Source organism: Taudactylus pleione, unplaced genomic scaffold, assembly GCF_031769625.1.
Source record: "Taudactylus pleione unplaced genomic scaffold, aTauple2 ptg000206l, whole genome shotgun sequence".
Taxonomy (NCBI): domain Eukaryota; kingdom Metazoa; phylum Chordata; class Amphibia; order Anura; family Myobatrachidae; genus Taudactylus; species Taudactylus pleione.
Window position 1 is genome coordinate 403,516 of NW_028284608.1, and position 26,866 is coordinate 430,381.

Here is a 26,866-nt window from a genome sequence, read left to right on the forward strand (position 1 = left end):
AATTAGTAGTTACAGTACTCTCCAGCATGGAGCAATTACTGACATTTGCACTTCTGAAGCTTTGTGGGTAAACTGGTTGCATGACTGCAGTAATTGTCAAGATTTGTCCTTAAATTCAAGAAACTTCCAGCCTGACCCATCCTGTGTCGGTACCCTGACTCTGGCATATAATTTCCCATTCAGGTGTCATAATGTCTAATGTAGGTTAGAATGTCTACATATTGTCCTTGGTAGGTGAGCGGTTACTTACCTGCTCCCAATGGCAGCGATGCAGCGGCTGCAACGTGGCTTCCGTGTCCCAACGGTCATGTGACTGTCATTTTCAGTGGAGCCATCTGATGCTCCAGAGTTCTGGTAAGTATTTGCCCCTTATTTTCTACCTCCAACCTTCTCTCCAGTGCAGGGATGGGCAATAAGCGGCTCTCAAGTTGTTGTTGAACTATACAAATAGCAAAACTGGGATGTGTAGTTCCACAACAGCTGGGGGATACTTATTGCCCACCCTTACTCTAGTTCCTAACCCTAATCACCCCCCCATAACCTAACCCTAACCTCAACTCCCCATAGCCTAACCCCATCACTAGTGCCCAACTATAAAACTCCCCTCCTGCAGCCTAGCCCTAATGTCGACTTTCTTCAATGTCAACATTTCACTTTGACATTTTGAGAATGTCGAAATGTTTGCTGTCAACACTTTTACAATGTCGACATAATAACTGTCAGCATTGTGGTGTTGACATTGTGAACTAATGACAACATTAAGATACACAAAAAATATTCTAACCCCTGGCACTGCAATCCAGAAGCAGCAACAAAGACTGTAAATTAAGTATTTACTTTAACATCCCTTCCTATTCAGTACTACTAATTTATACTGTGGGTAATCTGAGGACACCAGTGTTTACTGTAGAAAAGTGCTTTAGCTATTGTATCTCGAATTTGTAGAATAAAGTGATGTCTTTATTAAAGTCTAATCAGCTGGAAACTTCTCTTGTTTTCAATTAAATCCCCTGTAATAAAAAATCAATTAATTTGCCTTTGCTTTAATAAATGGTTAGTGGTCAACCGGTTTATAAACAAATTGTTCTACATGATTGTTTGTGGGTATTAAATATAAGTAAGTCCAGTGCAAAAAAAGGAAAAAAAACTGCACTGAAAATGTAGAACTACAACTAAAAAGCAAATTAATAAATAAAAGCGATAAGCACAATTCTGTTTATTTGCTTGTCAAATAAGGTTGAACACCTCCCGTTATAAACACCTCTTGTCTTTTTGATAATGCAGATTAACATTATAACTTTACAAATGCTAGCAATATTGCTGCAGTTTTAGCAGAAAAGATCAAAACAAATGGCTGTAGCAAAGAAATTTGAAACAGTGACATTATTAAAACCATAGGGGCTAGCCATCTTGGGCACCACAGGGAAATCCAGTTTCGCACAGTTGGTCCTTTGAAATACATATCTGACATAATGAGTGTGGTGGAAAGAGTTTCTTACTGCTAAGAAATTTATTACAAATTGAGTCATTAATCTCCTTTATAATGCTGATGTTTATCAACTTGCTGCGTGTGCGGGTAATACTGCCCCTTATTGTGCATGTTGTGCAATTAAAACAAAGTGATTAGGCATTAAACTAAAAGTCAATTTGGTTTCATAATGTTCCAGTTATTTATGTAATGCACACAATGTAGATTAGTTTATAAAGATTAAACAAATTAATTTCTGTTATTAAATGTGTTACTATAATTAGTTTTAGTTTTTGTGATATACCTATGACTGTATGCAGGTATTATAATTACAGTACATACACTTTATTTTATGACATTGTGTGGTACCCCGGTGTGGAAGTTATGTGGAAGTTAAGTATAGATGGTACCTTACAGTAGAAATGGCACCGGCTTTCCCTTCCCAAGCTGCAGCAGAGAGGCTAGGCCTGTACACAGTAAAAGGACTTAACACAACAACCATAATAGGCAGAATATTTTGGCAAATGTATTATTAGCAAAGTAAGAGGATGTTATGTCCAAGTAGGAAGTAATACTGTATGCAAGAACTAATTATCAGCATACAAATGACATGAAGCTTCACACAATAATTATTATGGTAGCGAAAAAGTAGAAAATATTTATTGCCACTAAGCTGTACCTCCGTACTATAGGGCCCATAGTATATAATGGCAAGCTGTTGCTCAGGGGTATCACACATGCAACTAGTGCAGTGAGTTGACAGCATTCATTTGTGGCAGCTCAAGGTCCACATATGTCATCAGTAGGTTGTGAATCACTTTGAGTTGTTTTCTAGCTTGACCATTTAACATTGTTTAAGATAAAAACATATATTGGTTAATTTTCTAACTGCGCTTTGTTTGGAGACTTTGCTGAGATACATAAATTCTCATATACAGCATTGGCAAGACAACAAGGGGTCTATTTACTAAGCAGTGTTAGGAGACTGAGTGAAAAGTGATAAGCTGCCAGCCAATCAGCTCCTAACTGCCATCTCACAGGCTGTGTTAGACAAATGACAGTTGGGAGCTGATTGTCTGGCACCTTATCACTTTTCACTCTGTCTCCTAACACTGCTTAGTAAATAGACGCCTAAGTGCTTGTGACAGGTTAATTGCGCAATCTGAATGTTGTTTGAGCTACAGTATTTCATCTGGCAAAGAGGATTAAAAAAATAAAAAAAATAAATGACATGCCCACCAACAAGTTATAAAAGATAAACTGGCTCATTGCTAAGCAATCTGTACTGATTGCCATTAAAACAGGGAGGGACTGGTACCAGACTTACAGATTGACCTGTTGTAATACTATTAAGTGAGAAAGCATCTCTCCATGTGATAATATAAAAGAGCCAGGTCTGTTCAGCATTAAACTTGGTCCTCTGGGGAGGGGCCGTAAAAAAACAGCTGGGCCATTTCCTCTGCGAGTTTCAGCCCAATACATAGAGGCTTTTGGGTAGAGCCGTAACAAGGGCTCTGAGTGCCATGTGACACCCCCGCCCCTTTGTGCATGACATCATGATGTAGAATAAGGGGCAGCTGTAATTATGGCAGGGTGCTTGCCTGTAGTGTCTAATGGACGCTACAAGCAGCATTGCTGCAGCGATACTAGCCATTCCAGGCACCCTGCATCCAGAAGCAGGGGCCGTGGGGTGTCAATGGTGCCACTCACAGAGCCTTGTGCTCTGTGCGACCGCACCAGTCACACACCACTAGTTATGGCAGTGCTTTTGGGTACCTGGGTAAAAAAGTTTAAAATGATAGGGTCAATCTATTGTGTCACTAAACGCCACCAATAAATACTATACGATAATTATTTCACAAATCCAGCTTTAAATAAACAGAACAGTCTGGTAATTAAAACAATAATAATATTACTGATAGTGAAACTGCTTCATTAACTACTGGATTAATATTAAGGTTCTACCCAGTATATATGATATGCTTCCGTTGGTAATTTTGTGGAAAGGTTGTAAATGCTTCATCTTTTTTTATATGTTTGAGACTTTCTCTTTTCTCATTTTTCTCTTTTCTTTTCCAATATTATAAATAGCAGTAGGTGGGATGAGCATTCTTCAGTGACTCTAAATGAAATCATTTGCTGCGCCAAACATTCATTATTTTGAAATATGTAGGTTCCATGGTAAACAGCTTATTTCAAAATATTTTTTCAAGTTAGTTATGTCACAGAGTAATATTTTGTTTGTTTTATTTATTTTTTTCCTTCTCAATTGTTACTAGTTCACAATATTTTTTTCCTTAATTTCTTAAAAATGTTTATATGCCTCAATATTCTCTACAAGTGAATCTGTTCAGTTATAATTCATTATAACATTATTATTGTTTATATTATTCAAACTTAAAACATTCTAATAATTCACTTGTTAGTTAAATTAAAGACTTAGGGGAAAAGTACTGTCTAAAAGAAAATATAAGCCCCCGGCTTTCCCTGAGCATGCTCAGTGTCAGTTTTCTAATGAGTTTGCTCAATTTGTGCTCCACGCTCTCCAGCTGCTGGATCGTCTCTGATTGTTACCCTTTAATAGAGGTCTATTGCATCAGAGCTGTGCAAAGCCATTATTGTATGTTTGGTGTATGCACAGTTATTTCAGAGCTGGCTGGTATATTTCTGAGTTATTTTACAGCAACCAGACCTTGGGTTTGATCCAGATCTTGTAGACTCCTGGCATCCCTGACCTTATATCCTGCTTCTTCAGTCCTGCTACTTTACATGCACTGCAAAGCATTGGCAGTATTTCTGACACCTTCATTATTGATTTTTTAGAAAATACAGATCCTAAACCAAAACATATGAGGGTGATTTTGCAAAACCAAAACACAAAGTATAGACCGGATCCAAAACCAAAACACGGGATTTGGAGCAAATTTTTAGTTCTGCCAATAGATTACTGGTCCAGCCACCAACATGTGTAGAATACCTACATGAGGAAATAACAGCTGCAGCAACACATAATAGAAGGATCTGTGTGAGTAACAGAAAAGTCCTTTATTCATATTAAGAGAGAAAATGTACAGTACAGGGACTATTATGAGCAAGATGTGTTTGGCTCAGAAAACTGCCACACGGAAATTCGCCATGTGGATGCAGTTAAAGCTGGAGAATCTGTGAAAAAGTCACCAGTGATCCCGGGGAGCACTCCAACCCAGATAATAAAGATAAAACCATAGGAACCAAAGTTCTAGCTATAGAGCAGCACATGAATTCCATAATTCACGAAATGTAGATTGCAATAAATAAAGTCATGTGAAGACAAAGGCTAAATGAGATAAAGTCACACTTTGTAAACTGTACATGCAAGAATATGTATGAATGTATAGATAGAATGTTGTCTATATCTCAGCAGTTGACATCAGTAGGCATCCAAATAAACTAGGAGATGGTTGCAATGGTGAAGCTGCAAAACCTTAAGCCAGAGTTTGATTTTCTAGAAGTAGCTTTGGAGTCAGGCGCTGCAATGCTATCAATGGAAATTGTATATGTCGAGTAAAGCTGGGTACACACTGGCCGATATATTGGCCGATCAATCGATCAGTCAATATATCATGTCCCCTTCGGCCAGTGTGTACAGGCAATATGTCTGTGAAGAATGTCGTTCACAGACATATCACATTGCTGTGCAGCACAGCTAATGAACAGATATTTCTGCAGACATATCTGTCCATCGCCAAGTGTGTACGGGCGATCAGCTGATCATCCATAGGGTGCAGAGAGAGGGGAAGCCGTGACCGGGTTCTACTTAACCGACTCCAGCACAGCTCCCCATCCACAGCAGCCCAGCACACACACTGCTGTGTGCTGGGCTGCACTGAGAGACTGTCTAAGGCTGATCAAAGCAGCAGCCCAAGCAGTCTCTTATGCCAAAGGGGGGAATGATCATGCTGATCGCACCCCCTATTGGCTGTGAGCTTGGCTGAGGGGCACACAGCGCACCCCCCCAGCACCGCAAATGTTTTTTAAGGGGGAGTGGCCATGCAGTCCACGATTAGGCTATGTCCCCTACACGCCCCGGCAACCGAGACCCACTGCAGGACAGATGATGGTTGTTCGGTATGTATGAATGACCATCATCAGCAGATATACCCACCTTTACTGTACTGCAGTTTCAAGAGCACATTCTTGTTGAGAACAATGCTGAGAATTTTTTTCTACTGTCGAAGGGCATCAAACCCAAAAAGCCCTAGTACAAGAGCTTCAAGTGTCACAATAAGGCCACATAATGTAGATCAAGTGAACCAAGTAGTACTTTATTAGGCAAGCATGATAGATAGAAAGAATGAGTCAGCATTAAATGTAGCTTACAATTACTGCAAAGATTGCTGGTACATGGACTCGGAGCCACAAGGCACTTCAGCTATAATGAAAGTCGTCTTAAGTCACTAAAGTCATGTGATCCTATAAACATCAGGGGAATAGAAGATAAAGTATTGACAATTACTAGGCGCTTGAGGATCTAGGTCAAAATAGTTGTCACAGACAAAGAAAATGTCCTATTTGTGCCAGATCTATGAACCAATCTGATTACCATCAGTGTACAGGAGAAGAAGAGATACAAAATTCCAATTCTCAGAGGTACAGTGTGTTGTGTACAAATAAAAGAGGTACTGTAATTGCAATGGCAACCTAGTGTATATCCTTGACACTGAGGAGTGTTGTGCAATGGCAGATTCAGATTCCAACCAGTCCATGGAACTATGGCATAGGAGACTAGGTTACCTAGGATATATAACAATGTACAGAAACTTCTAGATGGCCAGCTGACAGGGATGTCAGTGAACAACCCAGAAAGACCAGAATGTGAAAACTGCGTCATGGGTAAGCAAACATATTGCCCCTTTCCAATATAGCATCCAGAGAAACTGCACTATTACAGTTAGTGCACATGGATGTGTGTGGGCCAATGGAAATGGAGTAAATGAGTAGAAACTGCTACTTCATGACAATCATATATGTTGCTACAATGAGGATGTATGAATACTTCCTGAAAGCCAAGAGTGAAGTAACTAACAAAATTGCAGAATACAAGAGTCTGGTGGAAACTCAAAAAGGCCTACTTTAAATATAGAAGTGCTGAGGTTGGACAACAGTGAAGAATATGAGAAGAGAGAACTTGATATCTTTTTAAAAAGGAATGACATCCAACACCAACTAATGATTGAGGCAAACAGAACAACTGTTGAGAAAGAATCTACTATGTTAAGCGATACAGGTCTGGATAAAAGATTTTAAGCAAAAGCAGTCCTAACTGTAATGTACCTCAATAATTGCAAGAATCTAGCACCTACAGTGGCAGTAAAGCTAAACACCAAATGGAACTGTGGTCCAGTAAAAAGTCAAGCATTAGTGACCTCTGTGTCTGAAGAAAGGAGACACAAACTAGATCCTAAGCCCATCTTATGTGCTATGCTAGGATATTGTCAAGAAAGCAAAGGATATAGACTGCCCATGGGACTTGTCAACCAAAAACTCATAAAGTAAAGAGATGTAGTCTTCCATGAGGGAACTTCAATCAAAGACAAGCTGGATGTTATTACACTACAAAAACTTGTGATGCTAGACATTCAAAAAGTTGTAAACATGTCAGAAACTGAGAATACAGATGCAAGCAGTCAATCACCAAACATTAGCTCTATGAAGAGCAACAAATATAGATAACATAAAAGATACAGCAAAGACAAAACAATACAAAGTCAAGCAGCGATTGAGACAAATAAAAATGAGCCATAGTTAAATAGCTTATAGCTTTGGATGACACGTACCATAGTAAACAAGCTGATCAACTACAAAATAGTTAACAGCAAGGGAGTCTTTTGCAAGAAGCTTAACATCGATAGAAGTCTCTTGCTTGCTACAAAGCCTGACTTGTTGTCAAGGGTTACATCCAGGAATCAGGCTTTTACTACGGAGAGATCTACTCGCCTGTTGCAAGGTACAGTAGATTATGCATGGTCATTGCTACAGTTCATCTTCTGTGTATGAATTACTGCTGTACCAACTGGACTTTGATTCAGTCTTCTTAAATGGTGAGATAGTTGAAGAGATTTACCTGGATCCACCAGCACACTACAATGTTAGTGCACTTCCAAAGGGCAAATTAAGGGTCTCATTCAGACCCGGTTGCAAGCACCGCTGCGCTCGCAACCGGGTCAATGGTTAGCCCTGCGCACGCGCAGCGGCCGCACTGCGCATATGCAAGCCCCGGAGTGAGAGACAAACTCTCTCGCTCCGGAGCTCTCTACAAAAGGGGCGGCTGTCGATGCTGATCGACAGCTCGCCCCGTTTTGTAGGTGGGCCGGGGGGTGGTTTCAAAAACAGAGGCGTTAAGGAACGTTCCTTAAGGAACGCCTACTGTTTTGTGGGCGACCGCACTGACATCATCAGTGATGTCAGTGGGGAGCTTCCTGCTCAATCTCGGTTGCCGAGACCCAACCTTAGGGTCTCTTCGCAAGCCCCGATGGTCGTGATGGTGTTCACCATCGTGACCATCAACCTGGTCGGTCGTTAAGCTGTGGGTGGAAACCCACAGCTTAGCTAGCCACCAGGATGCCGCACTGAAAAAAGGAAGCGGCCGCCCTCATTCAGAGAGAGTGATCGCTTCTTGCGACCGCCTCTGAATGAGGGCCTATGTCTGTTAAATACAAGTAAATAATTGTATGGGCTAAAACAAAGTGGCCACTGCTGGTACATCAAGCTTGACAGTGTATTGCTATAAATTTAATTTGTGCGTTCCAAAACTGATCATTGCCAGGGGCGCCGAGAGGGGGGGTGAGCGGGTACTAATTACCAGTGGGGGCACGTGTCCGGCACCACTCCCCCTCCCTCTTACATCACAGCAGCCCAGCACAGGCTGCTGTGTGATGGGCTGCACTGGGAGACTGCTTGTGGCTGCTAAAGCAGCAGCCAAAACAGTCTCTTATACCTACGGGGGATTGATCACACTGATCGCACCCTCCATTTGCTGTGTGCCGGGCTGAGGGGCACACAGCACCTCCTCCAAGAAAGCAGGACTGCAAAAATGATTTAATTTTATTTTTTTTTGTAAGGGGGCGTGGGTGCACCTCCCGGGATTAGGTCACACCCCCTTGTCATCTGGGCCCTGCGTGGCTGTCGGTAGCCCTGATCATTGCTTATACAATATATGAAAATAAAAATGCTTGTTCATCATAGTTGTATATGTAGATGATCTACTGCTTTCAGGCCAAGAAAACTAGATTGCCAAAGTCAAATTGTTGCTGTAAGTCAGGTTCAGATTTACAAACCTTGGGCCGGCGCACCAACTGATGGGTCTGAGAATTATACAAAATTTTAATTCTGAGTTTGTTTCTATAGACCAACAATGATACATTGAGCCAATGCTTATCAAATTTGAAATGGCAGACACCAATCCTGTCAGCACACCAAGTGACAAAAGTACAAAAATAACAAAAGCTATGTGTCCAATAACAGAGGTAGAGATAGAAGAAATGAGGAGAGTTCCTTATCAAAGTGCCATTGGAACTTTAATATATGCAATCGTTGGCACACATCCAGACATCACACATGCAGTCAGTCATGCTAGATGCTAGACAATTTGCAGTTATTCTGGAAGAAAGCATTGACCTGCTACAAAACATATACTGATATACCTAAGGGGTACAAGTTCCTTGTAAAAAAATGGAAGTTCGGAGTTACAGGCCTTCTGTGATGCTGACTGGGGAACAGACGAAGATGACAGGCATTCCTATACCGGATATATGTTTGTTTTGGTAGATGCAGCCATCAGCTGGGCTAGTAGGACAACCTAGAGTTTCCTTATTCACCACTGAGTACATGGCACCCACAGAAACAGCCAAAGAGTCATTGTGGCTGAAAGAGATTTCAGGGTATCTTTACTAAAGGTAAATTTTGGCTTTTCTGGCACAGCTCTCAGCCAATCAGCACGTAGCCAGTCAATTCTATGGAGAGTGACCGCAAGTGACACTGTCATTTGTTACAGGACTCATCCCATCATGTTACATATGTGACAATTGAGAAGAACCTTGCTGATATGTTGACCAAAGGTCTGAAGTCACATGTGCTCTTCAACAGAAATGTGGACTAGAATGCATTTAAGATGTTGATCTGTCATGCATTGTTGTTTTTTATTTGTGTATACTCTGTGTTCTGGTTACAGGTAAACAATCTAAAATGTGGATTGTTGTGTTATGTAACCAGAGACAGCCTTGAGTCTGTGTGTTGGGGGGTGTTGAAAGGGGAGCGCATCTCCTTTCAGTGAGATCCGGGGCACTGCCAGAGTTGCGTTGCTGCCATGACCACTGACCCGGATCCCAAGTGCACTAGTGCTCATGTGTGGCATCACCGTGCGTCTTCTCTGCCTGTCCTAAATGGAAAGAGGATGTGCCCCTGAGCATCTTACAAAGCGGAGACTCTGCCACATGTACCGGGGACTGTGCCAGATATACCGGAGGCTGTGCTATACACTGGAGACTGTGCTACACAGTGGAGGCACTACAGTACAAACCCCACTGTGTCACCACCAATTACTTATAGAGGGCCACTGCCACGTCTATATGTGTATATATATATATATATATATATATATATATATATATATGTTTGTGCTACTCCATCTAGGCACACCACCTGCATTAACTCTGTAAGCTCCTGGACAAATCAGTCTCTAACTAGTGCTATGAAGCAGCGTCCGCAGCTGTTTTGTTGTGCTTCATCTGCGACTTTGTACTGTATATATATATATATATATATATATATATACACAGTTCAAGAGGTCCGGCACTCCAAAAAATGATACATATCCTGCAGGGGTGCCCGCACAAAAAGGATTGAATATGCCCAACTGCGCATGCGTACGGATCGTTATACACATGCGCAAACCAGTCAGTGCGGTCGAAATTCATGTGCTCGTAAAATAGCGAATGCCTGATAATTTGAGTGACAGAATGAGGCGTATGTGGGTGGTAACAGGGGAAGGAGCATGTAAACGGGGAGTGGAGATCCGATCGCAGGCGTGCTTAAAGGTCCAAATGGGCATTTTATGGGTGTGCATAATTAAATCAGCAGCGTCATTGAGCACGTCACTGGGTTATTTTATAGCCAGAACTGCTCGCAAAATTGTGGTAGCAAAAACCAACCACAAGAATAGCGAGCAGCTCATACCCTGGTCGATGTACTCGATTAATCTAATAAATAGGGGACATGACATAGGATGCGAGCGGCCAGGGGGCGTAGTTTCCCAAAAAACGACCGCAAGTTTTGTTCGCTCGTTCAGACCTAGAGGCGTGAACAGACCGCAAACAGCGAACGGTTGATTTGAATAGCCACCCCTATTTTCAGGACGAGCGAGCGCTAATTGCGTCCGGCTCTGTATCAGGCCCATAGTTTCTTAGAAGATTTGAGTAAAGTAAATGACATGTAAATAAACCATTGCAGTGGGGAATAACCTCTTTTCCTTCAATTATAGTAGAGTCAATTAATATGCAGATTATATGCAGATTATAGTCCCCGATTGACACTGTGTTCTGGACAGAGACAGGGATGTACCTAGAATTTTGTAGGTAATAGCCCTCACCCCAATGCTTTTAGAGAGACACCTCTTTTCACAGCTGTTGCTCATTATATGCCCCATAGTAGAGCCCTAGTTTTATGCCTCATAATAGTACCCCGAGTTCACATTATACCACATTGTATTGTCCTCAGCCAACATTATAAAACATAATAGTGCCTCCAGTTCATATTATACCACATTCTAGGGCCCTCAGTTCAAATTATGCTACATTGTAGTGCCCCCAGGTCACATTATTCCACATTGTAGTGCTCCGGTTATATAAACTACATCCCAATTAGATATTGTCCCATATTTATTATTCTGTAGGAGTTATTTGTCATGTTTAAGGATCATTACCATTTTTTTTTAGAAATAAGGATATCATTAATAAGATCTAGACTTTTGTATTAACAATTGTAAGAATCACTGTATGCTACTTTACTGTTTAACCTTTCTCCTTCCATTTTACTTTATTAAAATAAATAAAACTTGTAGTAATTTCAGGCAAGTCAAATATCTATTTTCTTCAGGACAGTAAAGCAACATTGCAATAAAATTATGTTCATCTTTTTACTTTTTAGAAATATGTTTTACTTCCTCATATCTTTCTATAGTTATTACTTTAAGGATCTTATTCACAGTTTCATATATTTTTTTCACCCTACTTATTAAATTTGATATATGAACTCACGCACTTTCATCATGTCTCAGCACTTTTTGACACTTTAAATGTAATGCTATTTTTTGTCTGTTTTATTGCATACTTTCTACTACTAAGAATCATACTACTTTTTATGTTTTTTTTTTTAAATGACCTTATAAGAACTATATTCTGTACAGATATTCTCTCATAGACTCAGCACTTTATTAATATTTGGCAGTTTTAAATAATGTAATATGCATGTAATTCCACTAAATATATTTATCTTTGTAATCATTTTTTTTTAAACCCCAAGGTATGTTAGTTGCTCCTTTAGCATCATGACATTGTTTTTCATGTTTTTGTACAGTATGTGCAATTTGATTATACTGTTGATAAGTTAAACATAAAACTATATTTTTGCCCTTATACATGTGCTAGGTGATAATAAAAACATGGCCAGAAAGGGGCTCTATGCCATCCTGTGCCAGCCCACCCCCCAAAACCTATGATGTCAAGATGTAGGAGGTGGGGCCACAAGCACTAAGAAGTAGAGCTGCATGGTGGATGCCAGAGCATCTCTTGGACGCTCTTGGCGGCTCTTCAGCATTGCTATTGGCTGTGGATGCAGAGTGCCACTCCAGGCACACTCCAAGCCACATGCCAGTGTGACCCACCCTGTGTAACAACCATTCGCACACCCATAGTTACAGCCAGGACCGGCGCTAGGTTTCCATGTGCCCAGCGCCGTCCTGTGCTGCATAGCCATGCCCCTTCCCTCCCCCTAATAACCCAATAATGCCAGTGGGATGGTGGGCTTTTCTACTGTAGCCAGGTGAGCTCAGGCTGGGAGCTCCGAGGGATGGCCCTACTAGCTCTTTCCTAGAGCCGCCACTAGTTATGGCCCTGACTACAAACATTACAGCGAATTCTGAGTCAGACACAAGTGGCTATGTGGGGGGTTGTCACGGTTTCTAGTTTACTGCTCATGTGCCAAAGACAGAAATCGGTGACTGTGTATGCGTGAAATCATACTAAAGCACATGGACAGAGCTGGCTAGTGCAGTATTGGATTAGGGCATGAAGGGGCCACAAGGGAAATGCAATGGTATGCAACCCCTGAAGGATGGCAACACAAAGTTGAAGAGGTTTGGCCAATCACCAGTAGGGCAGAAGGAATGAAGAATACAGTAACTGCCCATTCACCTCAACTGAGTGATTCTTCTTAACTGCTAGCAGAGTAAAAGGAGCCTGGGTATAATTTTAACTTCCATTTCTGACCACAAAAGCAGCCCTCGTAGGTTTCTATGTGGGCTGCTATGCAAGTCGGATTTACTCATCTCCGCCATGCGATGGCATAAGCCCATAGTAGCCTATGGGCTACTTTTTTGCTAAATTTATCAGAGAAAGACCCTCTGGATCTCTCTCCCATGGCCCTAATGGTGCATGTGTCAGGCGACGGGTGCAGATGCGCAGTATGCGCGCCAATGCTAAGTCCGGAAGCAAAGTAGCTCTCACCTTGTTTCTAGGCATTCGCTGGGACAGAACTTTTTCAGAAGCTCTGTCCCGGCGCCCCAACCTTAGTAAACGCAAGCAGACATGACTGCATTGAAAGTTGGGTCAAAGTTTTCTTACCACAACTGCTTTTAATATGTGGTTGTTGGTATATAGGCCCCAGAGAGAGAGATGAGGAGAAGAGAGAGAGATGGGGTTGAGAGAAACAGAGATGGGGAAAAGAGGGAGAGATATGTGGTTGAAAGCAGGGGCATATTTATCATGGGTGCATGGTGAGCAGTGCAAATGGGCCCCTGGGTCCTGGAGGGCCCACACAGCACACTTTGCACCCATTTTTAATTATACTTACCTTTCCGCAAACTCCAGTGTGCTGCTCCGTAGCATCGAAGCGGCACTGCAGAGCAGCAAAAAATCACAGGGAAATTGGCGGCGGACATTTTCCCGGTGACTTGAGCATGCACAGAAAAGATGTCCTTGGGAAAAGGGCATGGGCACCATTTTCCCAGAGACCTGCACATGCTCAGTAGATTCTGGCATTGAGCCAGAATCTACTGTGCTAACAGAGAGGAGGTGACCCAACAGAGGCTGCACACGGGCCCCCTCCTCTCTTAAAAAAACCCTAATTTTACATATCATGGTCAGCATAAATTACAGTATTCTGTATGTGAATTACAAGTTGCTTTGCACATCAGTTTGCATTTCCTATGTGTCCTATACATGTTGATCAGACAGATATAGCTTAATCCTGCAGTGAAGCAAGACAAGAAGAGGTTCTCTAGCAGCTCAGGTCATACAGACAACAGGAGACTGTACCCCCTGGCCAGACCTGGTGTCTCACTCACCAACCTGGTGTCTCACTCACCAACACCATCACCACTGATACTATCCTACCTGCTCTTCTCAAACAGCCATTATCCCTGCCCTGCTTGTACTCCATTATATCCTACCCTGCAGATAGTGGCCATCAGGATCCCCAGCATTGCGCCTCATCCAATCAAACTATTCAGGTACACTTCAGGAAACATGTCATCCAGACAGGGGGGTAACAGAAGGTGAAGCAGCTATTAGAGTGTATTCCACAATCATGAGCAAGGGGATTGAAATTGGCCAGCAGCCTGTTCCAACAAACGAAGGATACAGAACATGCTGGGTGGGGCTCCCCCCGAACACTCCCCCATCGTGGCCCTATAAATCCCACCCCTCACAGAAAGGGGCAAGATCTTAAAGCAGTGGGTCCCACTGGGGAATTACACACACCCCCACTGGGCCAGTCCAACCTGGGCTAGTGTGTACAGATAGATCTGCCCTTTGACGAACCACACTATGCGGTAACTGGGAGGCCACCATGCGACATGAGCATATCACCCAATCTCAGTGCTTGTTCATAGCATGTGGAGGGAGTGTGATGTCTGCTTCAGATGGACCTTTTGCATCCAGCATGGGGAGGGTGTAAGTCACAATCCAAATGATGATGGCTGAAATTTTTTTATATTTTAAGGTGGATTCTCGCATTACCAAAAGCAAATGGCAAGACGGAAAAGTGGCCCCAGGATGCTTCTGACTGAGAATCAGCCCCGTTATGCTCTCAATGGTGGCATAGCTCTTGATAAATGCACCATTGAGCGCCCACTATGAACAAAAGTAACTTTTTGTAACTTTAAAGGTACGCCAGTTTGTTTCCTCTTACCTACCTACACATTTCCTTTTAAGAATACTGTTTACTATGTGTTTTGCAATTTAAATCTAGATATTGAATATACTGCACAATGGAAAAGAATAGGTATTGCCATTTGACAAAATTAAATAATTCAGGGCTTTATTCTCATTAGAATAAAAACATTTTATAGGATTGAAAAGATTCAAAATTCTGATATTAATGCAATTGAGTAAATTCCATTATGTACTGCACAACTGTAGTTTCCCCCATGTCATCATACTATGGCATTAACTACCACGGCACCATCTAGTTGCAGCTACCTGTATCTGTGAGTTACATCCATTCTCCTGTGGCTCTCACTGCTGCGTAAAGTAGAGTTTTGGATTTGGTTCTGGTTCTAAATCCTCATCCTGTTTTTGTTTTATCAAAACCAACCCCAAGTGTTTTGGTTCAGTTTTGTTTTTTTATGAAAACAGCTAAAATCATGTAACTTAGACCTGATCGTCTTCCTATAGTATTGTTAACATCAATAATATTCATTTCCAGTCATTTTCAGTCAATTTTGACCTCCTCACAGCACCTGAAATCAAGAGGAAGGGACTTTAATGCAATCCCAAACATGTGAAATCTAATTTTTAGATCCAAGTTCCGAACTTGAGAGAAGACCAGAATCAGGACACGGTTCGGCTTGCAACCCTAAAGCTCAGGTGTATTTGGTTTTCATCAAAACTGAACCGCTCATCTCTAGTGTAAAGTAGCTTACCAGTTCCCAAGGGGATCTACCACTATCAAATGGGGTGCTGTGAGTTAAACAAAAATGCTTTTAATAAAAAAAAAATCATTAAAAGTTAGGGGTGTGCACCGGCCACTTTTCGTGTTTTGTGTTTTGGTTTTGGATCTGGATCTTTCTTCGTGTTTTGGATCTGGATTGGTTTTGCCAAAACCACCCTTCCGTGTTTTGGGTTCTGGGTTTTGTGTTTCGGATCTGTATTTTTTTGAAAAAAGCATATAAACAGCTAAAATCACAGAATTTGTAGGTTTTTCTGCTCCTATGCTATTATTAACCTCAATAACCTTAATTTCCACTCATTTCCAGTCTATTCTGAACACCTCACACCTCACAATAGTGTTTTTATGTCCAAAAGGTTGCACCGAGGTAGCTGGATGACTATGCTAAGCGACACGAGTGGGCGGCACAAACACGTCACCCATCTAGGCGTGATACTGCAGTGGCAGACAGGATGGCAGTTTGAAAAACTAGGCCCCAAACTGTACATAATGCAAAGAAAAAAAAGAGGTGCAAGAAGGAATTGTCCTTGGGCCCTCCCACCCACCCTTATGTTGTATAAACAGGACTTGCACACTTTAACAAACCAATCATTTCAGCGCCAGATTCTGCCACACAACTGTGGCTGATATGATTGGTTCGTTTGGGCCCCCACAAAACAAGCTGGCAATTAATGTGTCCCTGCACAAACTGGCTCTACGGAGGCAAGATGTCATCCTCTACCTCCTCATCCACCGATTCCTCACCCTCTTCAGTGTGTACATCCTCATCCTCACAAAGTATTAACTCGTCCCCACTTGAATCCACCACCACAGGTCCCTCTGTACGTTCTGGAGGCTGGTCTCCCTGGAAGAGCTGATAATTCATTTTGATGAACATCATCTTCTCCACATTCTGTGGAAGCAACCTCCTACGCCTTTCTCTGACAAGGTTCCCGGCTGCACTAAACACTCTTTCGGAGTACACACTGGAGGGGGGGCAACTCAGGTAAAATAGAGCCAGTTTGTACAGGGGCCTCCAAATTGCCTCTTTTTCCTGCCAGTACAGGTATGGACTGTCTGACATGCCTACTTGGATGCTGTCACCGATGTAATCCTCCACCATTCTGTTAATGGTGACAGTATCATATGCAGTGACAGTAGACATGTCAGAAATTGTTGCCAGGTCCTTCAGTCCGGACCAGATGTCCAAACTTGGTCCTGCCTGCCCTGCATCACCGCCAGCGGGTTGCTTAGGATACCTAAGTTTTTTCCTGGCAGCCCCAGTTGCGGGAGAAAAAAGGGAAGGAGCTGTTGACGTGTCACGTTCCGCTTCAGCTGACAGTGTGTTCACCAGCAGGTCTTTGCACCTCTGCAGGCTTGTGTCGGCCGGAAAGAGAGACACCACATAGGCTTTAAACCTAGGATCGAGCACGGTGGCCAAAATGTAGTGGTCTGATTTCAACAGATTGACCACCCTGGAATCCTGGCAAAGCGAATGAAGGGCTTCATCCACAAGTCCCACATGCCGAGCGGAATCGCTCCATCTTAGCTCCTCCTTCACTTTCTCCAGCTGCTTCTGCAAAAGCCTGATGAGGGGAATGACCTGACTCAAGCTGGCAGTGTCTGAACTGACTTCACGTGTGGCAAGTTCGAAGGGCTGGAGAACCTTGCACAACACGGAAATCATTCTCCACTGCGCTTGAGTCAGGTGCATACCCCCTCCTTTGCCTATGTCATAGGTGGATGTATAGGCTTGAATGGCCTTTTGCCTCTCCTCCATCCTCTGAAGCATATAGAGGGTTGAGTTCCACCGCGTCACAACCTCTTGCTTCAGGTGATGGCGGGGCAGGTTCAAGAGTGTTTGCTGGCGCTCCAGTCTTCGGCACGCAGTCGCTGAATGGTGAAAGTGGCCTGAAATTTTTCGGGCCACCCAAAGCGTCTCCTGCACGCCCCTGTCGCTTTTCAGAAAATTCTGCACCACCAAGTTTATTATGTGAGCAAAACATGGGACGTGCTGGAATTTGCCCAGATGTAATGCCCGCACAATATTGGTGGCGTTGTCAGATATCACAAATCCCCAGGAGAGTCTAAGTGGGGTAAGCCACTGGGCGATGATTTCTCTCAGTTTCTCTTAGAGGTTGTCGGTGGTGTGCCTCTTACTGAAACCGGTGATACACAGCGTAGCCTGCCTTGGAACGAGCTGGCGTTTCTGAGATGCTGCGACTGGTGACGCTGCTGCTGTTGCTGCGTAAGGTGATACATCTACCCAGTGGGCTGTCACAGTCATATAGTCCTTAGTCTGCCCTGTTCCACTTGTCCACATGTCCATGGTTAAGTGGACATTGGGTACAACGGCATTTTTCAGGACACTTTTTCTGACGTTTCTGTACAGTCTCGGTATCGCCTGCCTAGTGAAGTGGAATCTAGACGGGATTTGGAACCGGGGACACACTGCCTCCAGCAATTGTCTAAATCCCACTGCACTAATGGCGGATACCGGACGCACGTCTAACACCAACATAGCAGTCAAGGCCTCAGTTATACGTTTTGCTTCAGGATGACTGCTGTCGTACTTCATCCTCCTCGCTAAGGACTGTTGGAGGGTCAATTGTTTAGTAAAAGTAGTGGTGTTCCTACTTCCTCTCTGGGATGATGAACGACTCCCAGCAGCAGCAACTGCAGCAGCGGCAGCAGGAGGCGTAGCAATGCAGGATCCTCCGGAGGAATCCGGGATAGGAGAGTCAGTCATGCCAGTGACATGGCCTGCAGGACTACTTCCGATCCTGACTAAGGAGGAAATTGACGAGGAGGGAGTTGACGGTGTGGTTTGCAGGCGCTTGGATACAACAGGACAACGGGATTTAGGTGTCCCTGGACTGCTTACGGTCTTAGCCAAAGTTTCTGAACTTGACAGTAACTTATTATGAACGCGCTGCAGGTGCCGTATAAGGGAGGATGTTCCTAGGTGGTTAATGTCCCTACCCCTACTTATTCCACCTTTACATAAGGTACATATGGCAAGACAGTTGTTGTCCGGATTTGGATAGAAATATTGCCAGACCAAAGAGGTGGAATGTTTGGTCTTCTGCCCAGGCATGACCGTGATGGGCTTTTTCATCCCACGGACAACAACTGTCTCCCCCGGAGCCTGATTTAAACAAACCACATCACCATCAGAATCCTCCTCGCCAACTTCCTCCTCAGCGCCAGCTACACCAGTATCCTCATCCTGTTGTACTTCAACAGTGACATCTTCAATTTGCATATCAGCAAGTGGACTGTGGGTGCTCCTTTCAGTACTTGCAGGGGGCGTGCAAATGGTGGAAAGAGCCACCTCTTCCCATCCAGTGCTGGGAAGGTCAGGCATCGCAATCACCACCACACTTGGACTCTCCTTGGGGATTTGTGATATCTTCTTAGAAAGCACAGTTCTTCGCTGTGCTTTTGCCAGCTTAACTCTTTTGATTTTTTTAGTGGGAGGAGGGCTTCCATCGTCATGTGAAGCTGAACCACTAGTCATGAACATACTAGGGATCGACCTTAGCTGTTCCTTGCCACTCCGTGTCGTAAATGGCATATTAGCAAGTTTACGTTTCTCTTCAGCTGATTTAAATGTTTTTTTCAAGGTCATTTTCCTGAACTTTGTCATTTGGGATTGTATGTGCCCTCTATTATGACATTGGGCATCGGCCTTGGCAAACGACGTTGATGGCATGTTATCGTCTATGTCATGACTAGTGGCAGCAGCTTCATCACTAGGAGGAAGTGGTTCTTGATCTTTCTCTATTTTATTTTTATCGGAGAAAGTTTGGTCTTCCATTTATGTTATATCGATTTGATATATACGTGCGGCTAAACACAGAAAATATTTTTTATTTTTGCTGGAGAGTAGTGCACTTTGAGGGTTACACCAGCCTTTAAGAAATGAGCCAGCTGGCTCTTTACTTATGGGACACAGGCGCACGCTTGGCGCTGCTCCTTTGTTGATGCACGTGCGGCTACCCCGCACACAATTCACAAACACAGAAAATATTTTTTTTTTTGGTTTGGACTGGAGTGTACTTTGGGGGTTACAGCACCCTTTAACAGTCAAGCCAGCCGGCACTTTACTTATGACACAGGCGCACGCTTGGCACTACTTTGTTGATGCACGTGCGGCTACTGCGCACAAAATTCACAAACACAGAAAATATTTTTTTTTTTGGTTTGGACTGGAGTGTACTTTGGGGGTTACAGCACCCTTTAACGGTCAAGCCAGCCGGCCCTTTACTTATGACACAGGCGCACGCTTGGCACTACTTTGTTGATGCACGTGCGGCTACTGCGCACACAATTCACAAACACAGAAAATATATATATTTTTTTTTGGACTGGAGTGTACTTTGGGGGTTACAGCACCCTTTAACAGTCAAGCCAGCCGGCCCTTTACTTATGACACAGGCGCACGCTTGGCACTACTTTGTTGATGCACGTGCGGCTACTGCGCACACAATTCACAAACACAGAAAAAATATTTTGTTATTTGGTTTGGAGTGTACTTTGGGGGTTACAGCACCCTTTAACGGTCAAGCCAGCTGGCCCTTTACTCATGACACAGGCGCACGCTTGGCACTACTTTGTTGATGCACGTGCGGCTACCCCGCACACAATTCACAAACACAGAAAATAATTTTTTTTTTGGTTTGGACTGGAGTGTACTTTGGGGGTTACAGCACCCTTTAATGGTCAAGCCAGCCGGCCCTTTACTTATGACACAGGCGCACGCTTGGCACTACTTTGTTGATGCACGTGCGGCTACTGCGCACACAATTCACAAACACAGAAAATATTTTTTTTTTTGGTTTGGACTGGAGTGTACTTTGGGGGTTACAGCACCCTTTAACGGTCAAGCCAGCTGGCCCTTTACTTATGACACAGGCGCACGCTTGGCACTACTTTGTTGATGCACGTGCGGCTACTGCGCACACAATTCACAAACACAGAAAATAATTTTTTTTTTGGTTTGGACTGGAGTGTACTTTGGGGGTTACAGCACCCTTTAACGGTCAAGCCAGCCGGCCCTTTACTTATGACACAGGTGCACGCTTGGCACTACTTTGTTGATGCACGTGCGGCTACTGCGCACACAATTCACAAACACAGAAAATATATTATTTTTTTAGCACTTGGGGGGAGCACCCCTGATGGACAGAGCACCCCCTGGACAACACTACAGCACCCCTTTAGGACTGGGACACTGCACAGGACTTTGGAGTGGACACAGCCCCTATGGAGAACTGACTGCTCAACACAGTCCAGCCAGCCCCTATGTACTTTGAAGTAGTGGACACAGCCCCTATTAACAACAGCAGCACAGCACAACACAGCCAGCCCCTATGGACTTTGAAGTAGTGGACAACAGCAGCACTACACTACACTACACTACACAGCCCAGCCAGCCCTAACTCCCACCCTCCCTCTTCACTGTCCACAGCCGAGTGAGAAAATGGCACCGACGCGGGTACCTTATATAGGGTCCAAAACCCGCGAGACTCGGAAGGCGGGATGATGACGTTTTGCCTCGATTTCATATCCGAGTCAGGCGGGAAAAGTCGAGCCTGACTCGGATCGGACTCGGATCGGGGGGGCTCGGGGGGTTCGGATTTCAGAAATCCGAACCCGCTCACCCCTATTAAAAGTAACTACGCTCATAAGGTGCCCACACACTGAACGACTCTCAAACGATGCCATGTCATTAACGATTTCCCTTAAACTCTCTGGCAGCTCCCTGGCAGTCCTGGGCTGATGATATAGTGCATGAAGTGTTAATTTTGACTAGGGATGTGCGCCGACCCCAGTGTTTTGGTTTTGGTTTGGATCTGTATCTCCATCAAGGTTTTGTATCTGTAGTTGGTTTTGCAAACCACACTCAAGTGTTTTGGTTTTGGCTCTGGATTTTTTAAATAAAAAATAAATAAAAAGTTTTAAAAACAGCTAAAATCATGCAATTTATGCAATACAAAACCCAAAATTCGTATTTAAAATCCGAATTCCGAACCGCAAAAAGATCAGAACCGCGACTCGAATTTACCCGGATCTCCTCAGGAGATTAGAACCGCGTGTCAGATTTACCCAGGTTCATGAAATTCGGGTGGATTCAGATTTCTGTAGAAACGAACCGCACATCTCTAATTTTGACAAACGATCTACTAATGACCTATCGTGTGTCCTTATCTATTTCCAATGCATCGTTAACGAGATTGTAAGAGCTTACCAGCAGGAGTGTAGATCTGAAGATGTGATGTACGACCCCCGGGTACGCGCATCGGCATCGTTATTATGAGTGGACACTCACGATTGGCACATATTTTGCATGATTTGTCGTTCCGATGTCTCGGAATTGGCAAATCGTGCAAAATATCTGACAGTGTGTGGGCACCTTGGAGTTGTTTTTTTATTTTCCTTACTGGTGTTTCATGCTGAATGACATTATAATCCTGTGCAATTGATAGATGAACCAGAGATGACCCCTTGTGGAGGGCATGCAGAATGTAACAAGAGGTTAATTTCTATTTTTAAAGCAATAATATTTGTAGAAGTGCCACTATTTGTAATATACCAGTAGGATTGCCGTAGTTGTTTTCAGGCTTACAGTACATGGTATATATTCATTATGCAAAGTCATTAAAACTAGCACATTGTAGTAAACTGTCCCCGAAGTTGGTGCTTTGAGTAACCATAGTTAGGATTTAACGTAGTTCATCCTTCCTGACAACACATACTGTAAGCACCTAGCAATGAGAGGACGCTTGGAAGGTCATGCATTATGAGCAGAGGACTCAGCGTTTGAACCCTAGATTGTTGGAAGGTCTCCAGTATGAGTCATTTACTTAAAACACAAGTGCAAAACCACAATACAAATGTTCTTTTGTGATGTCACACTCCTTCTTCCGTACACCTGTTTAATGAGGAAGCAAATGGATTTACAGGCAAAAGATGGTGAGATGGCGAAGGCTGTAAAGAGTCTGGAGCATGCCCTGGCAGTTGGGAGGAGCTGGGCAGATTGGAAGCTCCTTTGTAACAAAATGCAAAAAGAATCATTTGCTTTGAGGGCCATGGTCATTTAAAGTAATAAAATAAACAGGCACAATCCCGCTGTTCTTATCGTGGACTTGTAGCTCTGAGGTTAACTGCCACTGGGAACTGGTATGAAATACCGTCGGCCGCATGGCCGGCGGTTCGATTCCCATCAGCGGCAGCCCGACAGAAGCAGAGTGCGACGCAGCGGAAGCCCGACAGCGCTGGAAATCCTGATTGTGGATAGGTAAGTATCCACTAACCTAACCTAACCCCCCTAACCCTAACCCTCCTTAGGGGTGCCTAACCCTAACTTCCCCCCAAGTGCCTAATCCTAATCCCCCCTCTAAGTGCCTAACCCTAACCACCCCCTTCCCCGCTGCCTAAACTTAAGTCCCCCGGGGGGGTGCCTAACCCTAAGTCCCCCCGGGGGGGTGCCTAACCCTAAGTCCCCCCGGGGGGTGCCTAACCCTAACCCTCCCTCCCCCTAGCCTAACCCTAACCCTCCCGGGGGGGTCCCTAACCCTAAGTCCCCCCCGGGAGCCCTAAACCTAACCCTCCCCCCGCGGCTGTCCGCTCGTGGCGCCCAGCATCACTACGATCGTGATGCCGGGCGCCGGTCTCCCGGCGTCGGGGAAATGCGGGCGTCTACATCTAGACTCCCGGCATTTCGCCCTTGCCGGGATAAGACAGTCGGGAAGCCGGCTGCCGGTATTTAGGCAGTCGGCTTCCAGATTGCCTCCCGGCTATTCGGTTGCAGCCCATGCTAAACCCACATGCTTTACTTACTGTGGACTTCTGTTCAAACGCCCTTTAGGTCTAAACAGAAATCCATGGTAAGAAGGGCTTTCTGCCCTTGCTATTAATGCGTTAACCCATAGCTCCAGGCACTTAACCCAGAATCTATGGGAGGGCACTAGCTGCAGGTTTTCTACGCAAGCAAATGGATTTGTGATTGAATAACTTGAGGTGTTCAAGACCACATTAAGCACCACAGTTAATTAAATCTGGCCCTAATTGTATGTTCATTGGGTCTCACTTTCAATGATCCTGTCTGTATTGTTATCATCTTCCTGTGTTAGCCTTGTAGCTTGTCTCATCTGCTCTGTATTATTATCACTTATTATTATTATTATTATTATTATTATTATTATTATTATTATTATCATCCTTTATTTATCTTATTGCACCTGGTGATCCTGTTTAATATCCTGCACAACATAAATATACGACAACACACTGTGGTGATGACTTTGTTACCTGGAATGTGTGGATCAGTATATTAGTTAGACAGTCATAATGTCGGCATTCATCATGTCACTATTGACTATGTTGACATTCAGCATGTAAACACATCATTTTTGTTGACATTGTTACAATGTTGACATACAGGTTCCCATCTCCTTCTGTTCCTAACCCTGACAGTAACCCTATTGCTAGCCCCAATGACAACCATAACATTACAGGCAACCATAACCCTAATAGAAACCCTTAACTTAATGTTAGCCATAACCCCTACTCTAAGCCTCCTAAAAGTGTCAACATCATGAAAATGTCAACATGTCTGATGTTGACATTCTGCCAGTTTTCGATATTTTGCAGGTGTCATAATTGATGGTGTTGACATTTTAACCATGTCAACATCTTAACTTTCTACTGTCAACATTGTGAATGGTGACATGTTAACTGCCGACATAGTGACTGGATTATGGACTTTTGGCAAGCATATAAAGCTTTAAAGCAAAGACGGCTTAATATAGATGAAAACCTCATGATGAAATTCTAGAGGCCTTATCACCTCTCTATGGCTATAGCAGATAGTAGCTACATCTATTTGCCAGTAAAACCGGTTGCGATCCCATACACACAGCTGACTTCCTTGTACTGCCGCAGCTCAGCTGCATACTACCTTTGGGGACAATTTCTGAGGTTGGTCACTAAAACCATTCAGCTATAAACAAAATTGACTTTTACACCTTATTAGTGTTGAGATACTTTGTCTCCGCTATATTACAGCTGGCCATCAGTACTGCTTGCATGGTTTGCCACAGATGACATCTGCCCAGATACTGTACATGTAACGGCACTCATTTCCAGTGAAGCATATTTATTACAACTATTACACAGAATATGAGTCTCTATCTTGAGTTTGTAGAGCTCCAGTTTCCAGCCTGTGGAACCTATTTGTACTATTTTGTCTAGAGAGGTGCGGTTCCTGCTCCCAGAGAACCGACAACAACTGAATTTAGGGGTTCTGAGTCGAACCGAGTCTGAGTTCGGAATCACTTTGGGGTTTCAAGTCGAACCGAGTCCAGGCTTGTTTTCGTGGTCAGCTCGGAACATTTTTTATTGCATATAAACAGGTCCAAATTACATGATTTTAGCTGGGTTTTCTTTCAATTATATTTTTAAAATAAAGATTCAAAATGAAAACATGTAAGGGTGGTTCTCAAAAACCAAAATCAAAACACGAAGATGAATCCAGATCCAAAACCGAAACAAAGGGGTAAGCGCACATCTCTCATCTTTACGCTTCTTGGACATATTTGGAAGCTTATTACAAGACAAGTAGAAGAACTTTTTTAATGTTTGTTATTTATGTGATACTGTACATGTATCATCTCTATACTTAATTGTTACTGTAACTGTTTTTTATTAGGGATGAGCGGGTTCGGATTTCTGAAATCCGAACCCCCCCGAGCCCCCCAATCCGAGTCGTATCCAACTCAGGCTCGACTTTTCCCGCCTGACTCGGATCTGAAATCGAGGCAAAACGTCATCATCCCGCCTTCCGGATCTCGCGGGTTTTGGATTCTATAAATGGTCCCCGCGTCGGCGCCATTTCTCACTCTGGCTGTGGACAGTGAAGAGGGAGGGTGGGAGCTAGGCCTGGCTGGGCTGTGTTGTGCTGCTGTTGTCCATAGGGGCTGTAACCACTCCATCCATAGGGGCTGACTAGACTGTGTTGTGCTGCTGTTGTCCATAGGGGCTGGCTGGGCTGTGTTGTGCTGCTGTCATAGGGGCTGGCTGGGCTGTGTTGTGCAGTCAGTTGTCCATAGGGGCTGTGTCCACTCCAAAGTCTATAGGGGCTGGCTGGACTGCGTTGTGCAGTGTTCCATAAAGGCTGTAGTCCTAGAGGGGTGCTGTAGTGTTGTCCAGGGGGTGATCTGTGCATCAGGGGTGCTCCCACAATATGCACTCCAAAAAAATATTTTTTTTCTGTGTTTGTGAATTGTGTGCGCAGTAGCTGCACGAGCATCAACAAAGTAAAGCCAAGCGTGCTCCTGTGTCATAAATAAAGGGCCAGCTGGCTTGACTGTTAAAGGGTGCTGTAACCCCCAAACTGCACTCCAAACAAAATAAAAAATTATTTTCTGTGTTTGTGAATTGTGTGCACTGTGGCTGCACGTGCATCAACAAAGGAGCAGCGCCAAGCATGCGCCAGTGTCCCATAAGTAAAGGGCCGGCTGGCTTGTCCGTTAAAGGGTGCTGTAACCCCCAAAGTACACTCCAAACAAAATAAAAAATTATTTTCTGTTTGTGAATTGTCTGCACTGTGGCCGCACGTACATCAACAAAGTAGCGCCAAGCGTGCGCCTGTGTCATAAGTAAAGGGCCGGCTGGCTCGTCTGTTAAAGGGTGGTGTAACCCCCAAAGTGCACTCCAAACAAAATAAAAAAATATTTTCTGTGTTTGTGAATTGTGTGCACTGTGGCTGCACGTGTGTCAACAAAGGAGCAGTGCCAAGCATGCGCCTGTGTCCCATAAGTCTGTTAAAGGGTGGTGTAACTCCCAAAGTGCACTACACAAAAAATAAACAATTCTTTTTTTTCTGTGTTTATGTGCGAAATGTATGCGCAGTAAACGCACGTGCATCAACACCAAGCGTGCGCCTGTGTCATAAGTCAAGGGCCGGTTTGGACATCTGGTCCGGACTGAAGGACGTGCCAACAATTTCTGACAAGTCTACTGTCACTGCATATGATACTGTCACCATTGACAGAATGGTGGAGGATTACATCGGTGACAGCATCCAAGTAGGAATGTCAGACAGTCCGTACCTGTACAAACTGGCTCTATTTTACCTGAGTTGCCCCCCCTCCAGTGAGTACTCCGAAAGAGTGTTTAGTGCAGTCGGGAACCTTGTCAGCGAAAGGCGTA